Source organism: Canis lupus, chromosome 13, assembly GCF_048164855.1.
Source record: "Canis lupus baileyi chromosome 13, mCanLup2.hap1, whole genome shotgun sequence".
Taxonomy (NCBI): domain Eukaryota; kingdom Metazoa; phylum Chordata; class Mammalia; order Carnivora; family Canidae; genus Canis; species Canis lupus.
In genome coordinates, this window is record NC_132850.1 from 19,962,245 (window position 1) to 19,981,303 (window position 19,059).

Below are 19,059 nucleotides of genomic sequence, written 5' to 3' on the forward strand. Positions count from 1 at the left end.
ATGCTTAATAAATACTTGTTACATGAACAAATATTGGGTTAAAAGACCAGCGTCTGGATTTCGCTCTCAGCTCTGCAACCTGCTAGCAGTGTGTCCTTGGTCAAGTTATTTAATTTTTCTGCATTTCCATTTTCTCAATTGTACTGTAGGAAAAACAACATTTTACATGATTGGTTTTATTGTTATTTTAATTTTTAAAAAAGATTTATTTATTTATTCATGAGACACACACACACACACACACACACAGAGACACACAGAGACACAGGGAGAGGGAGAGGCAGGCTCCTCGCAGGGAGCCCGATGCGGGACTTGATCCCGGATCCTGGGATCAAGCCCTGGGCCGAAGGCAGATGCTCAATCACTGAGCCCCCCAGGCATCCCAACATGATTGGTTTTAATAAAAATTAAACAACCATACACACACATACTTACTTACTATACATATGCACGCGCGCGCGCACACACACACACACACACACACACAAATACATAATGCAATTAACACAGAGCCTGTGTGTGATTAAAGCTAAATAAATGTAGTTCCTTCCCAAAGGGGTTATTCAGCTTTAGATAAAATTTGGGGATAAGTGCAGATCACCATGTTTGTATCCTCCCCCCCTCCCACGGCCTATCCTGAAATTCTTATGTTGAACCCTAACACCTAACAAGGTGATGATTATAGAAGGTGAAGCTTCGGAGAAGTGATTAGGTCCACCTCCCAAACAGGATTGGTGCCTCCTAAAAAGACGGGAGGGAGCTCTCTGGGCCCCTCCCCCTTGTGAGGACACAGCGACAGGATAGCTGCCCAGAAAGGCAGCCCTCATCAGACTCTGAATCTGCAGGTTCCTTGATCTTGCACTTCCTGGGCTCCAGAATGTGACAAATCAATTTTTGTTGTTTATAAATCACCTGGCCTGTGGGATTGTTATGGAAGCCTGAGCAGACTTCAACAATCACTATCATTAGAATTCAATTTAAATGTATTTTTATTTAAATGATGACTTTTCAAACTCTGTTCCATCTAAGATAAATTTCTTATTTGGCCAGTATTAACTGGCAATGGCTGAGCGTTTATTATAATTTTCCAAGAGGCGCTATTTTGGAAACTTAGTATTTTTAAATTGGTGATGCAGTGATCAAAATTTGCGAGGGCAGACGAGTCAGAGCGACAGAAAAGGTGCAGCAAACGTGATTCATTCGATAAACTATAGGTCCAACGCCAGAGAGCTAGTCTCAAAATATCTGTTTGAAAGAGGACTTCAACTGTCTAGTTCCATTTTGACCTCAGTCTATACTTTCTAACGGATTAATTTCTTTCCAGGGGCAAAAATCCCGGCGGGCAAAGTGATGGGAACTGCAGGCCTCTCCTGGAGCCAGGGGAAGGCCGAGAGGCCAGCAGGGCCCGCACGAGGGACTCCAGGACCCGAATGCCCACCTGCGCGGACCCACGGGCCTTCGCCTGTTTTCCTTCCAGAACCTGGAAATATTCTGAGCACGTTGGAGACAGTCTCCGAGACTAGTCAGCGGTCTTCCTGGTGCTCATCCCACTGAATAAATCCCTCTGTGGTTCACCACCATCGTCTCTCCGCCTCGGGATTTTGTCAGTGGCAAGTGGCAGAGGCCGGGCTGTTGGGGCCCCCAGGGTCAGAGGCTCTCGCACCCTTGGGCCCTAGGCACATGTTATGAAAGGCTCCTTACAGAGTCCTGCGATGTTAATGGGATAAATAATACATCCTTGCATAAAAGGGACCCAGCTAGAAGCTTTGGGGGAAAAAAGTGTATCCTCAATGAAAGGGTAATAGTAGAGAGAAGAAAATATGACAAAGATTAATAGTTTTTGTCCTTTTTTATGCTTACCACGTATTTGTGGAATAAGTGGATAAGGAATTACTGATACAGACCTCGAAAAACTCAAACGAGAGAATTATTTTTGAGAGCATGAGCTTTATTTGTCAAGTGGAGAACACGTTATGGCTAATTCACTAGTGTTTTTAAACAATTGATAGTGAGATAAAATTATGATTCGAACAGTCAGTTTAACACTAAGAACCATTTGCTTTAGAATATAACGTAACAGGAAATAAAATAACATTCAATTTACAGGATGATCTCTTTATGTTGTTAGGAAACAGCCTTGAAGAGGACTCAAACTTTTTCTTCTCTAGACACCAGAGTGGGCTTTATCTGTGCCGGGAGTTGCTGAAACAACCTTTCTGATGTTCAAAATCTGTATCATTTCTAATTCCACGGTGCCTCATCCTGCAGTGAACATAGGGTTTAGAAAGAGATTTAGAAGTAGCCACAACAGGGGCTCCTAGGTGGCTCAGTCAGTTAAGCAGCAGCCTTCGGCTGGTGTCAAGACCTGGGGTCTTGGGATCAAGCCTTGCGTCGGGCTCCCTGCTCAGCTGGGTCTGCCTCTCCCTCTTCCCTCTTACTCTCTCTCAAGCAAATTAAATTAAAAAAATCTTAAAAACAAAACAAGTGATTCCTCTTTCTGGAGTGAATTCTTACCGTGGGTAACTAATGACAGATTCCCAATTGCTCACATGTTTGGCTGACCAGGCAACCTGCAGTCTGAAGTGTGCTCTAGCCCCCAGCAACCTAGACAGTGATGTGGAAATGTTGGGGTTTGGGGCCGACAGTCAACAAAGAATTCTTGAGCTGCCTTCGGTGCAATAAGGCGTTTTTATTATAGCACAAGGACAGGGCCTGTGGACAGATAGAGCTGCACCGGGATTGTGAGGAGCAATTCATTGTCTACTTTGGAATTGGGGGAGATGAAGACAAAGGAAGTTTCCAAAAGGACTTTCCCTTTCTTTCTTTCTTTCTTTCTTTCTTTCTTTCTTTCTTTCTTTCTTTCTTTCTTTCTTTCCTTTCTTTCTTTTTCTTTCTTTCTTTCTTTCTTTCTTTCTTTCTTTCTTTCTTTCTTTTTCTTCTTTCTTTCTTTCTTTCTTTCTTTCTTTCTTTCTTTCTTCTTTCTTTCTTTCTTTTTCTTTCTTCTAAAGATTTTTTTTATTTATTTAAGAGAGAGAGAAAGAGAGAGAGAAAAAGAGAATGGGGAGGGGGCGGGGCAGAGGGAGAAGTAGCCTCCCCCTGACAGGGAGCCCTATGTGGGGCTCTATCACAGGACCCCGGATCATGGCCTGTGCTTAAGGCAGCTGCATCCAGGGGCCCCTCCAAAATGACTTGCATACGCTAAAGACTCACAGGATCCTGGAGGCCTGATTGTTGTAGAGCTCCGAGCTCCTGTTTTTTCCCTCTAGCAAGGCATTAACTGAGATATTTGGGAGTTCCTGAGGTGTATCTTACTCTGCCCGCCTCAAGTACTTGTCAGTGGGCTGCAGGTTATAAGGAAATTTAATCTTATCTACATTTCTTTTGCTTTTGTTCTCCACATCAGACAGCATCTCTCTTCGACATAAAATTGAACAGAACAGTTATCTCTATAATCTTTGAAACGCTGAGACCATCTTCCAAAAGCCGTTGACAACAAGGTAAACAGCAGACCCCAAGAATGTGGCAGTAATTAAAAAAGGTGTCTTTCTTACCGGGCTCCAGCTGGATAGAGGCTCTAAGGTAGGAGAATATGTAAACTGGTTATGCATTCCATACTGACGTGGAGAACAAAGGCAAAAGAAGTGCAGATGAAATTGAACTTCCTTATAAGCTGCATCCCATTGACAAGTACTTGAGACCAGCAGAATAGGATTCCTCCAGAAACTCCCAACTGTCTCAATGTTAATGTCTTGCTAGAGGAAAACACAACCTTAGCTTGACAATAGCTAGGCCTCTAGGATCCTGTAAGTGTTCTTTGTCATATAAAAGTCTTTTTGGAAACTTGCTTTCTTTCTACCCCCCAACTTTAAAGTATATAATCAATCTCTCCTTACAATCCCAGTGAAGCTCTTTCTGCCCACGGGTCCTGTCACCATGCTTTAATAAAACCGCCCTTTAGGCACCAAAAAAATCCTTTCTTGACTGTCCGTTCACAGACCCCACTTCAAATCATTTCACAAACCATCCCAGATGGCGCTCAATGAAGAGAACTCAGGATTTACCACAACAGATACCAGTATGATCTCCTTAGCTCTGCATTTAAACTTCCACCCAGAACCTCTGGGTCTATAGTGTTGTCAGGTAAACAATATTCTCTCAGATAGTGGAACATTTTACTGAAAATGAATCTCCATTTCCATTCATTCACAGATTCACAAGGTGGAGGGACTTAAATGCTTCTTGGTTCTAGGAAAGGGGTTACCAGGGGGTCAGGAATGGAAGAGGTAGCAAAATCTTCCTTCGTCTAATACCGTATTACCTCTTTACCCAGGTTCTGCTGATGACCAGAATCACAATGGCCTTGAAAATGCAAGTGACTGGGGAAAAAAAGATCACCATCTCTATGGAGTGTTGCTTAGCATCTTTTGGACCATCTGGTCTTTAGTTTATTCATTCTGTTAAAAAACAAAATTCAACTGAGTAAATTTGAGTACATTTGAACATCTAATTGACTTTGAGTGACTCATGGATTGAGTTGCCTGGTGTCGATCAAGGACAGAGATACTCCAAGGAGGTGTACAACATGGGAGGTTTTTATAGGAAGGAGGGTGGGGCAAGGAAGTATTAGCAAAAGAAAAGAAAGGATTGTTTCAGGCCAAGACATCTTTTGTTGGGAAGAGAACAGCAGCGTTTTTATCATGAAGATTACCTCACTAGTACTGATCAGAAAATTCCAGATGGACTGTTTAAAGGTCACATTCCTGAGATAGGTTGAAACTCCAATTAAGTCTTGGTTTGCTGGGGGGTGGGGTGGGGCACAATGACCCCATTTAGAGTTTTTGTCATTTCTTCCTCTTTTTAAAACAATTACATAAAAATATATGGAGTTCCTATTCTATTCCCCAAATTGTATTGGGCCCTAGAAATACTGCTTTGAAGGAGACAGACATAGTCCCCACCTGCATGAGAGTTTACAGTGTAGAGCTGAAGGACACTAAAGAGATCATTACAATCAACTATGGGAACCACGTGGTGCTATGGGAACGCCTGGTAGGAGTGTTCCTAATTCTTCCAACTGGTAAAATAGTACCGAAGCGGCCCTCCCCTGGGTGGCCCATTGTGGAGGATGTGATTGCCTGGTGTTCAGTTTCCTCAGATGAGATAAGAGAGCTTAGGCTAACTGAATTCTAAAGGGCCCTTCTGAAGACCATTTTTAGGCACACAGGCTTGAGCGATGGAATGTGGAAGGGGCCACAGTGTCCCCCTGGCTGGATACACACAGGCCCGTCAGGGGACCCATCGCAAACTATCCAGAGACCCTAACTGACCAATGGGCTACTTACAACCAGGCACAGTCACCAGAAAAGGGAAGATACCATACCTCCTCCCCTTCTTCCTTTCTACATGGCCCCCGCCCATGCCTCATTGCAGATGGTCTTTTTTTTTTTGCTGTTCTGCCCACAGCTCCCTTGCCATATATTCAATAAATTTTTATCACCTTTGTTCTGCCTCAGGTGAATCCTTTCACCACTTCCAATCCCTCCCCACCCCGTGCCACCAGCTCACTTCCAGTAGTTGCCCCATATTTGGGGGCCCTCCATCTGATTGGAGAGAGACCACACCTTCCATTGGTAAGGTGCTAAAATTTTATGTGCACCTTCTCAATCCCAAATGACACTTTTAAGGGCTTTCTCTGAAAGATGCTCACTCACCTCTCCTGGGAATACTCTGCGAATTAGGTCCCTGTGGCACACCACCTGGTCTTCCTTTGCACTTCCCAAAGGTCCCCTTTCTTGTGTGGGCCCCACGCTGGGTGAATACTACTGTCTTCTGGTTCATCGTGAGCTGTCACATGCCCCAAAAGTTCCACCTCAAAAGGTTGCATCCTATTATTTTCTCCCTGGAGTAACCAAGTGGATTAGCAAAACTCCCAAATTATTCTTCTTAGAATCTTCCCAACCGAAAAGAGTTATATATTCAATCAAACATGTAGAAACACCCTCATGTTTTCCATAATTTCCAAGATACATATGCAAAAGACTTCCATAGTTGATGCTGTAGTATGGCTCTTTCAGGACTTTTTCCAACCCTTTTCTCTTCTACAAGTGAGGCTAGGCAATGAATATGTTGAACTCCCAGCCTTTCTCTCAGCTCAGAGTAGCTACATGACTCAATTCTGGACTATGGCATGTAGATGGAGCCCCCTCGAGGCTAAGAGGCCTTCTTGCTGCTCGGAACATGCCTGTGATGACTCGAAGTATGGCAGCCATCATGAAACTGATGGTTTGAAGTAGGGTTTGGAGCCAATGGCCAAGAAATAATTCCTGAGACATTTTTGGTGCAAAACATGTGTTTTAATCAAAGCATGGGGACAGGACCTGTGGGTAGAAAGAGTGCCCTGGCGTTGTGAGGAGTGGCTGATTATATAAGATTTTCTATCCTGTGGAGGAGAGGGTGGTGTTAGGGCTCCAGGAAATTGAGTCTACAGGTTCCTGGAGATGGCTTTTTTTTCTTGTAAATCATTCAGACAGTTGCCCACTGATGGAGACTCCTGTCCTGTATGACTGTGATTTCTATCCAGCTAAAATGTTTTCCCCCTTCCTTTGTTCTTGGGCAGCCAGCAGTCCCCAAGGAGTGTTACACATATCCTGTCTGGTGGGCAGTGGAGGGAGGGGGGTGGGAGTGTCACTGGGTGTTGGCTTTGCCCTCAGCTTGCTTTTTGCTCCCTCATCAAAACCATGAGGCTGAGAGTTATCACTAAGTTTGATGGTGCAGGAAAAAAAAGAAATTTAATTCTTTTTTTTTTTTTTTTAAGAAATTTAATTCTTTGATGACATTTTAGAGGCTGCTTTTGCCTTGTGCAGTCTACACTAAACTTGGCATTTTATTTTAAGAGTTTATTTATTTATTTGACACACACACACACACACACACACACACACACACAGAAAGAGCACAAGCAGGGGAACAGCAGAGGGGGAAGGAGAAGCAGGATTGCAGCTGAGCAGGGAGCCCAACAAGGAGCTCGGCCCCAGGACCCAGGATCATGACCCGAGCCAAAGGCAGACGCTTAGCAGACTGAGCCACCCATGCACCCTAAACTTGGTTTTGTAAATGTTTACTTAATTTTTGTTTCTTGCAGATGAACATCAATCCTACTGATCAACTTCTAATAATAGTGCTGATCATAAATAAAAGTTTCATATGTAGACACTTCAGGGTGGCCTTGCTATAATTAGCAGGAGCCTGAAGTTGATCAGAATATGCTTATATGTGTTTGGATGGTATAAATCATTTTGTTTTGGAACATCTGGCTGGCTCAGTTGACAGAGCACACAACTCTAAATTTTAGGGTTGTGAGTTCAAGCCCAATGTTGGGCATGCAGCCTACTTAAAAGAATAATTGTGGTTTTTTCATTGCATTTTACCTTCTAAGTATGAGGTTTTGATCAACCGTATGATTGTTGTGCTATATTTTGATTAAAATGAACTCTATGTGGCTCTTAGTTAATTCTAAAATTCACTTTCACCCTTAAATAACAAAGCTTTGTCACAATTAAGAATATTCTTAGAAGGAAATATAGAGGGCAGCCCAGGTGGCTCAGCGGTTTAGCGCTGCTTTCAGCCCAGGGCATGATCCTGGAGTCCCGGGATGGAGTCCTGCGTCGGGCTCCCTGCATGGATCCTGCTTCTCCTTCTGCCAATAGTATCTCTGCCTTTCTCTCTCTCTCTCTCTCTCTCATGAATAAATAAAATAAAATAAAATAAAATAAAATAAAATAAAATAAAATAAAATATAAAATAAATATAGAGTACTACATTGATTTAGGGAAGAATATCAGAGACATCATATAAAAAGGAATTTTCGAAAGTATGTCCACACACACTGAGTGTATGTATGTGTGTGTGTGTCTCCCAGGATCACTAAATTGGAATAGACAAAATCTTTTCATACATAATAATCTATTTTTTTTTAAGTTCTTTACTTTCATTTTTTTGAAGGAGAGCATGCACGTGCACGTGTATGTGTGCAGGAGATGGAGGGGAGAGAGAGAATCTTAAGTAGGCTCCTAGCACAGAACCCGCTCCTAGCACAGAATGGCTCTATCTCATGACTCTGAGATCATGACTGGAGTCAAAACCAAGAGTCGGATGCTTAACAGACTGAGCCACCCAAGAACCTCTCTCATTTTTTTATACCATCCATTCAACAGGTATTTTTTCCCAAAACATTGTAGATCAACAATGAGCAAGTCGCTTCATATTCTTTAAGAAGTAACTGTTGTGGGCAGCCCAGGTGGCTCAGTAGTTTAGCACCACCTTTGGCCCAGGGCCAGATCCTGGGGATAAAGGATCGAGTCCCACGTTGGGCTCTCTGCATGGAGCCTGCTTCTCCCTCTGCCTGTGTCTCTCATGAATAAATAAATAAATAAAATCTTCAAAAAAAAAAAAAAAAAAAAGTAACTGTTGTCCTAAGGAAACCCTAAATCCACAGAGAGCTCCAACAACAAGTGCCATGTTCCAAGTGGTAAGGGCTCCCCCAGAAGTAAACACCGGGCTGGGAGTTGGGGCATCCAGGGGGGGTTCATAGCTTTCATTGCCAAAGGCTGTGAGAAAGACAAGGGCAGAGAGGAGGGGGCTGAGGGGCCTGAAGGTCTTGTGTCACATGGCAGAGAACCATGTCAGCCTTAATCTTTGTCCAGCCAGACCTTGTTTATAACCACGTGTGTAGCCACCGTCACAGTTCTGTCTGCCGCATAGAAGCTCCTACATCCGGTTCATGGGGGGAGAGCATAGGAAAAGCCCAGCATCCTTAGCAGCCAGTTACCTCTTGAGCATGTGCATTCAAGGCTGTTGGCCTCCCTGCTAAACGAGAGGCAGTGAAGTATGACCAGGAGGGACAAAATCATTAAATGTCCCTGTTTGTCATGTGTCCTTGCATCCTCATTTAAGAGAAAACTGTAAACTGAACTGTCTCCAAACATAAATTCAACTCATGTCCACAACTCTGTGCTTTACGCTGAATTTGCTAATATCAATAAGTTATGTCTGTTGCCCTTTGACATTTTCAGTGATTCAATGTATCAAGAGACTAGATTTATCTGCCACCAATTTTCAGTTCTATCCTCTCCCTCTCTGTACCCCCATCATGTTCAGAGAAAGCATCACACAGGGACGCAGATGTGTACCAGGACTGACAACATGGTTTCCTGGTCTCAGTGATCAAAGTTATTTACCAAGCATAGCTTTTACGCTCGCGTAAGGGACGTTTGGTTGAACGCCTGCCTTTGGCTCAGGGAGTGATCCTGGGGTCCTGGGATCGAGTCCCTGCATCAGGCTGCTTGCAGGGAGCCTGCCTCTCTCTCTGTGTGTCTCTCAGAAAAAAAATAAATAAAACCTTTAAAAGAAACCAAAACAAACACTGGGTAATATATGTAATATGTCCAGATTAAGAAATAAGAATATTTTATAGGAATAATTTTCCCATTGCTTCTCTAAAAAAAAGCATCCAGTGTAATGTTGAATAGAAGTATCACACGTTGTTTTAGAATATTCTCCAATTAATCGAATACACATACACCTATGCATGTATTTGTTTCAGAGTCAATTTCTGGCTAGATAGTGTTTAATTGTGAAATATTTTAGACATACAAAAAGGTATAGAATAAGTATAATAGTCTCTTAGTACCCATTACCTAAAATAATATTTTGCCTTGTTGGGTTTCAGAATTCCTCACCCTTCACTCTCAGTGGGTATCATTGTCCTAAAGTTGGTGCTTGTCTTTCTCATGCATATCCCTACTTTTATAACATACGCCTGCACACATAATCCCATGCAGTATGGTTTTGTGTGAGTTTAATTTATGTAAGTATCATATGGAACATATTTCACAACACATCTTTTTACTCAATATTATTGTTTCTGTAATTTATACATGTTGGTACATACAACTGTCATTTATTTCTTTTAACTTCTGACATTGTATGAACATACTCTGATTTTTTTTCACTTAATTAATAGACACTTCTAATTGTTATTATTACCACTATCATTGAAACAATGGACATTCCTGTATAATGTTTTCTTTTAGAATGTAGAGAATTTCTCTGGAAAAAGTACTTAGAAATGAAATATAGTCATAGATGAAAATATAACTTCAACTTTCATAAATACTACCAAATTGCTATGCATAATTATTTGCTTTTCTTCACATCCTCACCAAGCTTAATATTCGCCTTTAAATTTTATCCATAGTCACAAAATAGTATCATGTATTACAAACAACTTCTCACTTTATATAACTTTTCTTTTCACTTTTTAAGTGATGTCCTTTAATAAATAGACTTTTAAAATTCTATTATAATGTAATTTGTAAAACTCCTTATGATTTGTAATTTTTGAGTCTCCTTTAAAATTTTTTCCTTTTTCATAAAATACGATATAAAATATTCTCATTTTCTTCCCCAAGGCTTTCAGGATTTTATTTTTACATTTTTGTTTTAGTTCTCCTTAACTGATTTTTGCATGTGGTATAAAGCGGGTATCAAACTGTATTATTTCTATATAGAAAACCCGTTGTTCCAGGAATATTGATTAAACTGTCCTTTCTGGTGGCTCTACAATGCTTCTTTTGTCATATTTTACTTAGTGGGTACTAGGTGACTATGATATTTATTGTGTATCTTTTTGTATGTCTAAAATGTTTCACAATTAAACACAATCTAAACAGAAATTGACTTTAAAAATTTTTATACATGGGCTTTCTAGTCTGTTTCATTGGTGTAGCTATCCATACCAGTACTAACGCTGGGCTTTTTTTTATAGGGGGTATTGAGATATATCTAGTAGGAAGGTTCTGCATCTTCTCCTTCTTTTAAAAAATTGCTTGGGTTATTCTTGTCCCTTGGTTAATCAAATGTTTAAAATCAGTTCTCTGGTTATGCACACACACAAACACACACAGCTACTGGGATTGAGATTTGATTTAAAATTAATTTGGCAGGAATGGACATCTATAGGATATTGAACTTTTCTATCCATAAACATGGTGTAATCTCCCCACTTATTTACAGCTTCTGGAATGACTTTCCGTAACATTTCGTACATTTCTGAGCATTTCTATAGGTATTCTGAACTATCTAGCAATTGTATTCTTTTTAAAACATATCTTTTAAAATTACATTTTCAGTATTGTAGACAATTACAGTGTAATTGACTTTTACATATTGATATTCTATGTAGCAAGCATTCAGGATACTCATTAATTTATAATTTTAGTTGTGGATTCTCATGGGATTTTAACATAATCAAAATGTAGTCTCCGTATAATGCTGGTTTTGTTTCTTTCTTCCTAATCCTTAACATTTTATTTCTTTTTCTTACCATGATGGTTTGGATATTCCATATTGTTGCATAGAAGTATCACCGATTGTTTTTAAATATCTTCCAATTAATCAAATATAACATACACATGTGTACACATATATTTGTTTATTTTAAAATTAATGCATATTTAGATCAAATTACATGTTTATACACTTCTTTGCTCACAGTTGCTTCTCTCACTCTATGGATTCAATATATTTCTCACTGAAATATATGTTTGAATAATTCTTTCAGTGTGTGTGAGTGCTAAATCCCCTAACCTTTTATATGTAATTTCTTTTTTTTTTTTAAGATTTTATTTATTTATTCATGAGAGACACAGAGAAAGAGAAAGGCAGAGACACAGGCAGAGGGAGAAGCAGGCTCCATGCAGGGAGCCCGATGAGGGACTCGATCTGGCCGGGATCACACCCTGAGCCAAGGCAGACGCTCAACTGCAGAGCCACCCAAGCAACCCCTTTATGTAATATCTTTATTTTATTCTTATTCTTGAAGAAATTCTCTTGGATATAGAATTGTAGGTTCACATTTTGTCAGCATTTTATGGATATTATTCAATTTTCTTTCTGCCTTTACTGTTGCTGATAGCAATACAACTATCAATTTAATAAGTGTTCCTCTGTAGGTAATCTGTGCTTTTTCCTCTTGTTGCTTTTAAATTTTTTCTTTGTCTTTGGAATTTTGTCGTTTACAACAATTATCAATGTATCTATCAATGGATTTTTTTTTATTATATGTAGGACTTGTGTGTTTTCAGTCTGTAAACTCATGGTTTTTTTTTAACTCATGTTTTCATTAACACTGAACATCTTTATCTGTTTTCTCCTTAAATATTATTTTCCCCACTCTTTTTTAAAAGATTTTATTTATTTATTCATGAGACACACAGAGAGAGAGAGAGACAGAGAGAGACAGAGAGGGAGAGAGAGAGAGGCAGAGACCCGGAGAAGCAGGCTCCATGCAGGGATCCTGGGTCTCCAGGATCAGGCCCTGGGCAGAATGCAGCGCCAAACTGCTGAGCCACCTGGGCTGCCCCTTCCCCACTCTTTCTTTTTACAATTCCCATTAAAGCTTTGTTGACTCACTATGTCCTTCTTTTCTATCTTTTTAATTAAAAAAATTTTTAAAAATTGTTTTTAGTGTGTGTGTGTGCATGTGTGAGCAGGGAGTGGGGAGGGGTGGGGGGTGCAAAGAGAGACAATCTCAGCAGATTCCATGCTGAGCTCGGAGCCTGATGCAGGGCTCAATCTCACACCCCTGAGATCATGACCTGAGCCAAAACCAAGAGCTGGATACTTAACTCACTGAGCCACCTGGGTGCCCCCTCTTTTTCTCTTAACCACTCTTTGATATTTGGTACCTCTTTATGTCTCTGTGCTTTATTCTAAGCTATTTCCTTAGAATTGCCTTCCAATACATTGTTTTCCTTGTAGCTATATAATTTCTATACATTCTATTTGTTTCTTTGTCTTCTAAGTATCCTTTATTCTTGGTTTTTAGCCCTTTTATTAAAAAAGACTTTATTTATTTGAGAGAGAGAGTGTGTGTCTACACAAGCTGGGAGGTGGTGTGGGGGACGGAGGGAAAAGGAGAAGCTGACTCCCGCTGAGCAGAGGGCCCCATGCAGGGCTCTATTCCAGGACCCCAGGAACAGGATCTGAGCTAACAGCAGACGCTTAACTGACTGAGCCACCCAGGTGCCCTGGTTTCTAGTCCTTTTATCTCTTGAACACATTAAACATTTATTTTATAGTCTTTTTCAGATTGTTATATTAGCTCCAGTCCTCATAGAGTGTTAATTCTCCTAATAGTCATGCCTACTAACTTTCCTGCATAGCAAATATCCGTGTAGTAATTTTTCCTATTGTGATCTCATTTTCAGTTGAAGATTTTTTTTTCTACTGTAAGATTCCTGAACTTTCTATGTTTTGAACTATTGGTAAAAAGCTCTTCTAGTTGCCTCAAGGTGTTCGTTGATCCAGAATTACCTCATTGTTATTTTTGAACCTAAGAGAACCTATACAAAGCTAGCAATAGACAACTGGATTCCACATCAGTATATGACACAGGCTTTAAGATTTTTCCAGTAGAGCTTTTTTTCCATTCAGCTTTAGGCCAAGACAAACTTTCCTGACACTCATCTAGCAGCCTTTCCAATGTACCGTATATATGTAAAGGCATCTCAGTAACATGGCATCTCAACTCACAAAGACAAAACTTGCTGTCCTAACAGGGATATCAATAATCCCTATTTTCTCAGCTAGGATTCTTTTAGGTATCAGATTACAAAAGTATCACATTCGCTATAAATTTTCTCTTTCTTTTTGCTGATTTAGAATTTTCCTTTAATAAATCAGCCATTTATTTGTGTTTGTGTGCACGTGCACAGACTTGTCTGTGTTGTGTTATAATTTATCTAGAATTTCCACCTATTTTTTTACTAGGTTGGTGTGCATTCTTGACAGAACTAGGAGGTTTGATTACTTTTTGAATACAGAGACACTTAGGTTATATAAAACATCCCTTCTTGTGAAACTTGTTGCATTTCTCCTCTAGTGCTAAGCCAACTTAGCTAAGCAAGCAGATTTTCAGCCATGTGCTTACTAATGACTGTTTAGACCCATAGATCCATTTCTAAATCCTGATTTCTTAGCTAAAAAAGGGCTTATAGTTTTTTTCATAAGTAAATTTTAGAAAGTTTATTTATACTATAACAGTAGATTCATCACTCATATGTTATAACAGCTATTCATCTTATGAAGATATTTGAAACATAAATCTTAGGTCACTGGAGGCAAATTAAGTGTATCAGTAAGGAATTTTTGCAACATTATTTTCCAGGAGAATGAGTGGTTTTGATTGAACATCATTTATAAATAAAGATAGATAAGATTTCCTGCTTTTATCAATAAAGTGCCTATCTCATTAAAATGAAAGTAATGGGTGTTTAAAAAAATTTGAGTTTCCACACTTGTCTATTTAATGTACATGCTTTTAAGAATATTGATCTAAGGTCATTACTTAAAACCCATTCTTTTAAAAAATATTTTATTTATTTATTTGAGAGAGAGAGAACATGTGTGCCAGTGCACACACGAGCAGAGGAAGGGGTGGAGGGAGAGGGAAGGAGAGAATCTCAAGCAGACTCTGAGCTGAGTGCAGAGCCTGATATGGGGCTTGATGTCATGACCCTGAAATCATGACCCTAGCTGAAACCAAGAATCGGACACTTAACCAGCAGAGACACCCAGGTACCTCTAAAATCTATTCTTTTTATATCACAAAACACTTAAGTACCCACATGTCAGTCACTGTGGAAACATGAAAATGACATTGTCCTTAATTAAAGAATGACCCAATCATAGACACAAACATGTAAACAAATGATTATAATGTATTTTGATAGATGTCACATTAGAGGTATATACACGATCCAAATTCATGGAATCATAGGGGAGGAGGGTGATTCTGCAGAAAACTTCACCAGAGTGTCATGTTTAACCTATAGTTTTGAAGGCTGATGAGTGAGGGACTAGAAAAATTCAGAACTATTCAGCTTGGAGTAGAAGTGAGGAGTGGTAGAAAGATAGGCTGGGGTCAGATTAGGGAAGACCTTGAATGCCATGCTAAAAACATCAAAATTTATCCTGGAGATGGTGGAAAGCCATCTCCAGGGTAGATGATGTGGTCAGATTTCATTTTAGATAAATAACAAATTTGGAGAGTCAAATCTAGGAATAAGAAGACAAATTAGGCAAGAACATTCCCAGTCCAGATAAAGGGCTATAGCAATGGGGATGAAGGTAGAGGGAACAGAGCTGAGAAATATTTAGGAAGTAAAATTATCAGAGCTTGGACACTGATAATATGTAGTCAAGAACTTAAGGGTAAAGAAGTCTCAAGTGACTCCAAGGCTTTTGGCTTCAGTGATGTAGGGGATACTAGTGCTATTTTATTTTTGTATTTTATTTCATTTGTTAAGTTTTATTTTAATTCTGATAGTTAACATACAGTGTTATATTAGTTTCAGATGTACAATATAGTAATTCAACACTTCCATACATCACCTGATGCTTATCCCTAGTGTACTGCATAATCCCCACCACCTGTTTAATCCATCCCCCTCCCCCCCAGTCATCTCTGTTCTGGTAACTGTCAGTTTGTTCTCTACAAACTGTTGTTAAGAGTCTGTTTCTTGGTTTGTCTCTCTTTTATTTTTTTACCCTTTATTTGTTGGTTTTGTTTCTTAAATTCCACATATGAGTGAAATCATACAGTATTTGCCTTTCTCTGACTGACTTATTTCACTTAGCATTATACTCTAACTCCATCCATGTCATTGCAAATGGCAAGATTTCATTCTTTTTTATGGCTGAGTAATATTCTGTTATATATATGTTATATATAACATATATATAACACACATATATAACATATATATATTAACTGATATATACATATACATATATAATATATATATATGTTAACATATATATAATATATATATATGTTAACTGAGATTAGAAAACAGAAAAAGTGGGACGCCTGGGTGGCTCAGTGATTGAGCAACTGCCTTTGACTCAGGGCATGATCCCAGAGTCCCAGAATCAAGTCCTGTGTTGGGCTCCCTGCATGGAGCCTGCTTCTCCCTTTGCCTGTGTCTCTGCCTCTCTCTCTGTGTGTCTCTCGTGAATAAATAAATAAAATCTTTTTTAAAAAAAGGCAGAAAAAGAGTAGATGTGTGGAAACTAATGAGTGCCTAGGCGAATCCAGATGTATATTCTTAATGCCCAGGAGAGAAGGAAGGGCTAGAGACTGAGATTTTTGCATCATTAATAGATAGATATGGACAACATCACAGAGAACCAAGTATATCTGAGGACAGCATGCAGAGTAGAAGTGACCTGGGATCCAGATTCTAGAAGTCATCGGTATTTGAGAACAAATGGATGATGAGACAAAAGGGAAGTATTAAGAAGAAAGTCCTAGAAGTCAAAACACAGAATTTTATTTTATTTTATTTTTTTTTTAAAACACAGAATTTTAATAAGGAAGTGTGTGTGTATGTTGTATTTCTAACACAAGTCCCATTTTGATACTTCTAAGATTAATCAATTCACTCTATCTTTACTCTTTATAAGAACTGATGGGTAGCTGGGACTCTACCTAGAAATCGAGATGAACAGCAAATAAACAAAACCTTGAAATTCTTAAGCAAATAGTTCTGGAAAAGAATGAGAATTTCATCACAGATCTCATTTTCCTATCAGCCAGCGAGATGCCACCATTATTGTTAATGGTTATTGTTGTTAATAGAAGAGTTAAAAAAAACTCTCTTGAGGAGAAAGACATCACTTTACCGGTAAAGTAAGTAACTAAAACTCCCTACTATTACGCAAATTGAAAACCAGGAGGTACATTTTAATTAAAAATATTTATAGCAATGGAATACCAGCTGCTAGTTTCTCTCACCACTCATGAATGTGTTTTGCAGCTGGCCATAATTCTCTCTTATTTCAATCAGCTTAAGCAATAATAACAGCTGTTCATTAGGCAGGGTCCATTTTATTAGCACCCATGTGATATGCAGTAACTGGTAAAGAAGTCTTTAATATGAATGATTTTTAGGAGAACCACGCTTTGATTTGATGGGCCGTTGCTTAAAGAAGGTTTGTTTCTATAAGTAAGAAAAAAACTCCTACGGCCTTAAAAGTGTCTCCATCTTCTGTAAGGCTAAACATTTCCATGCATTTCCTAATCTATTCATTTAAAACCGTAGGAACATCTTAGACCATGTAAACCTAACAGGAGGAGAACTGGGAGACACTAATGAGTGTATACGAGAACGACATTGATGCAATATTTATGGTGTTTCTTTAGAGACCGTGTCCTTACAAATACCAGCAATCTCCTTCATCAGTGCAAAATACCTCTGAGTCCAGGGGCTAATCACAGCTGTTTATTTGTTTTGTTTTGTTTATGCATTTGGCCAGCATTTGTGTGTCTAGTAAGATGTTCTGTTCTAGTTAGTGGAAAGCAGAAAAATCAGACAACTCAATGGAATGAACTCAAGTTGGTTCATGGTTTCAGAAACCATCCACACACATTACGATAAGGACCTTAACAAATTTTTGACCCGTGTTAACAGAAGAAAGTGATGACTCAAGTGAAGAGGATCCATAGTAGAGCCTGCTATGAAGGCAGATTGAAGGCAATCTTGCTCTGCTCTCTACTCACAGGGAGTAAAACTGATCTGGTTAGTAGGACTTAATAACAGAAGGAAAAAGTGCTTTCTTCAAGAAAAACATGTGAAATAAGTAAAAAAGTTATATAAAACATGAGCAGATCCTAATAGAGTTCATGTTCCTGTTGTCAGGGCGACAGCAATAGCAGAATTGAAACTTCGTTTTCTTAAGCAGATCAAAGATACCCCTAGATGGGACAGCTCAGGTCTCTGTGCCCTGGACTCCTTTCTAAAAATATCCCCAGCGTCCAGTTATTAGAAACCATTATTTATGGAATTCCACTACATACCAAAGGTCAATACCACAATCCTTTGTGGTATTCCCCAAATGTCTTATAAATTTATTTATTTTTTACTTGAAACGTGTATTGAATTATAAAAAAGAGTGACAAAAGAATGTGTCTTTTTTTCTGACCGATGTGTTCCTTTTGCTCAAAAGAGAAAACAACAAGGGATATTTTAAGGTAGTTTTCTTTTCCTTCATCTTTAAGTATGACGCTCCTTACATATGGGCATTTCTTTTTGAACAAAATGAAACAGATTCTGAAATTATATGTGGACTAAAGAGGGCAAGCAAGAAGCAGGAGACTGGAAACCAAGCAGCCTGAGTCTGAAGCAGGAGTTTCTTGCGGCCACTCTTACATCTGCAGAGACCCAGCCCGAGCTTGGAGGGGGTCGGTTTCAAAAGTCTGATTAAATCTGCAGCCAAGGATCTCTGTCCTTATCAGTCTTTATTTGATGGGAGAGGAAGGAGATTTGATTCGTTTTCTATTTACAAGTAAAATGAAGGGGCTCGGATGACTTTAAAGGGCTCTTCCTATCTAATTTTCTTCGAAAACATTGAGCGCCTCCATCTGAGTGGCTGTTCTAAATTTACACAGGCAGGCATGGAAATAGTCAGGAAGCCAAATTTACTTCTAAGTGGGCCAGAAACTTCATTTTAAAATAGAGGGGAATTGGCAGGAAATAGGAATGAAGCCAGAGCAATTTTAAAAGGAGAGGAGCATTTGATTTTTTTTTTTTTTAAGAGTAGAGTGGAGAAACAAAATTAAGGAGAATAAGTTAGAGGGAGAACTTTTAATAGTGGGAGGCTTTTGTTATTTCATTGATATGCTTAGAATAACTGGTTTAAAGCAGCTTGACTCTGCTTATTTTAGTACAAAGCAAAAAATACAAATATGGGGCTTTGAGATAAAAACTTAACAAGCAGAAATGGTAATAACAGAACTCTTCATTCTATTAAGTTTCACTGGACATCCCCATTGAGACTACTTACTGGGTTCTGTGTAATCCTCATGTTTATAAAAGGACAAGCTCATGATTTTCTGATCAGATCAAGACAGAATAATTAAAGTGTGCAAAGTGCAAGTGGTTATCCCTGCTCTAATTCTGTAAACGCCAGGGGGATTACCAATTAAAGATGCCCTCT

At 39.2% G+C, this 19,059-nt stretch overlaps 1 long non-coding RNA gene across 1 annotated transcript in view; it reads right to left on the minus strand.

Moving 5' to 3' along the window:
- Nucleotides 1–1,927: 1,927 nt before the first annotated feature.
- Nucleotides 1,928–19,059, minus strand: part of LOC140602764 (uncharacterized) — a 32,415-nt gene continuing 15,283 nt past the window's right edge. The window contains exons 2-3 of the long non-coding RNA XR_012005654.1: nt 5,712–5,899; nt 1,928–2,262 (exon numbers count right to left, since the gene is read on the minus strand). This is a non-coding gene — a long non-coding RNA (uncharacterized lncRNA). The remainder of the gene's footprint in view (nt 2,263–5,711; nt 5,900–19,059) is intronic.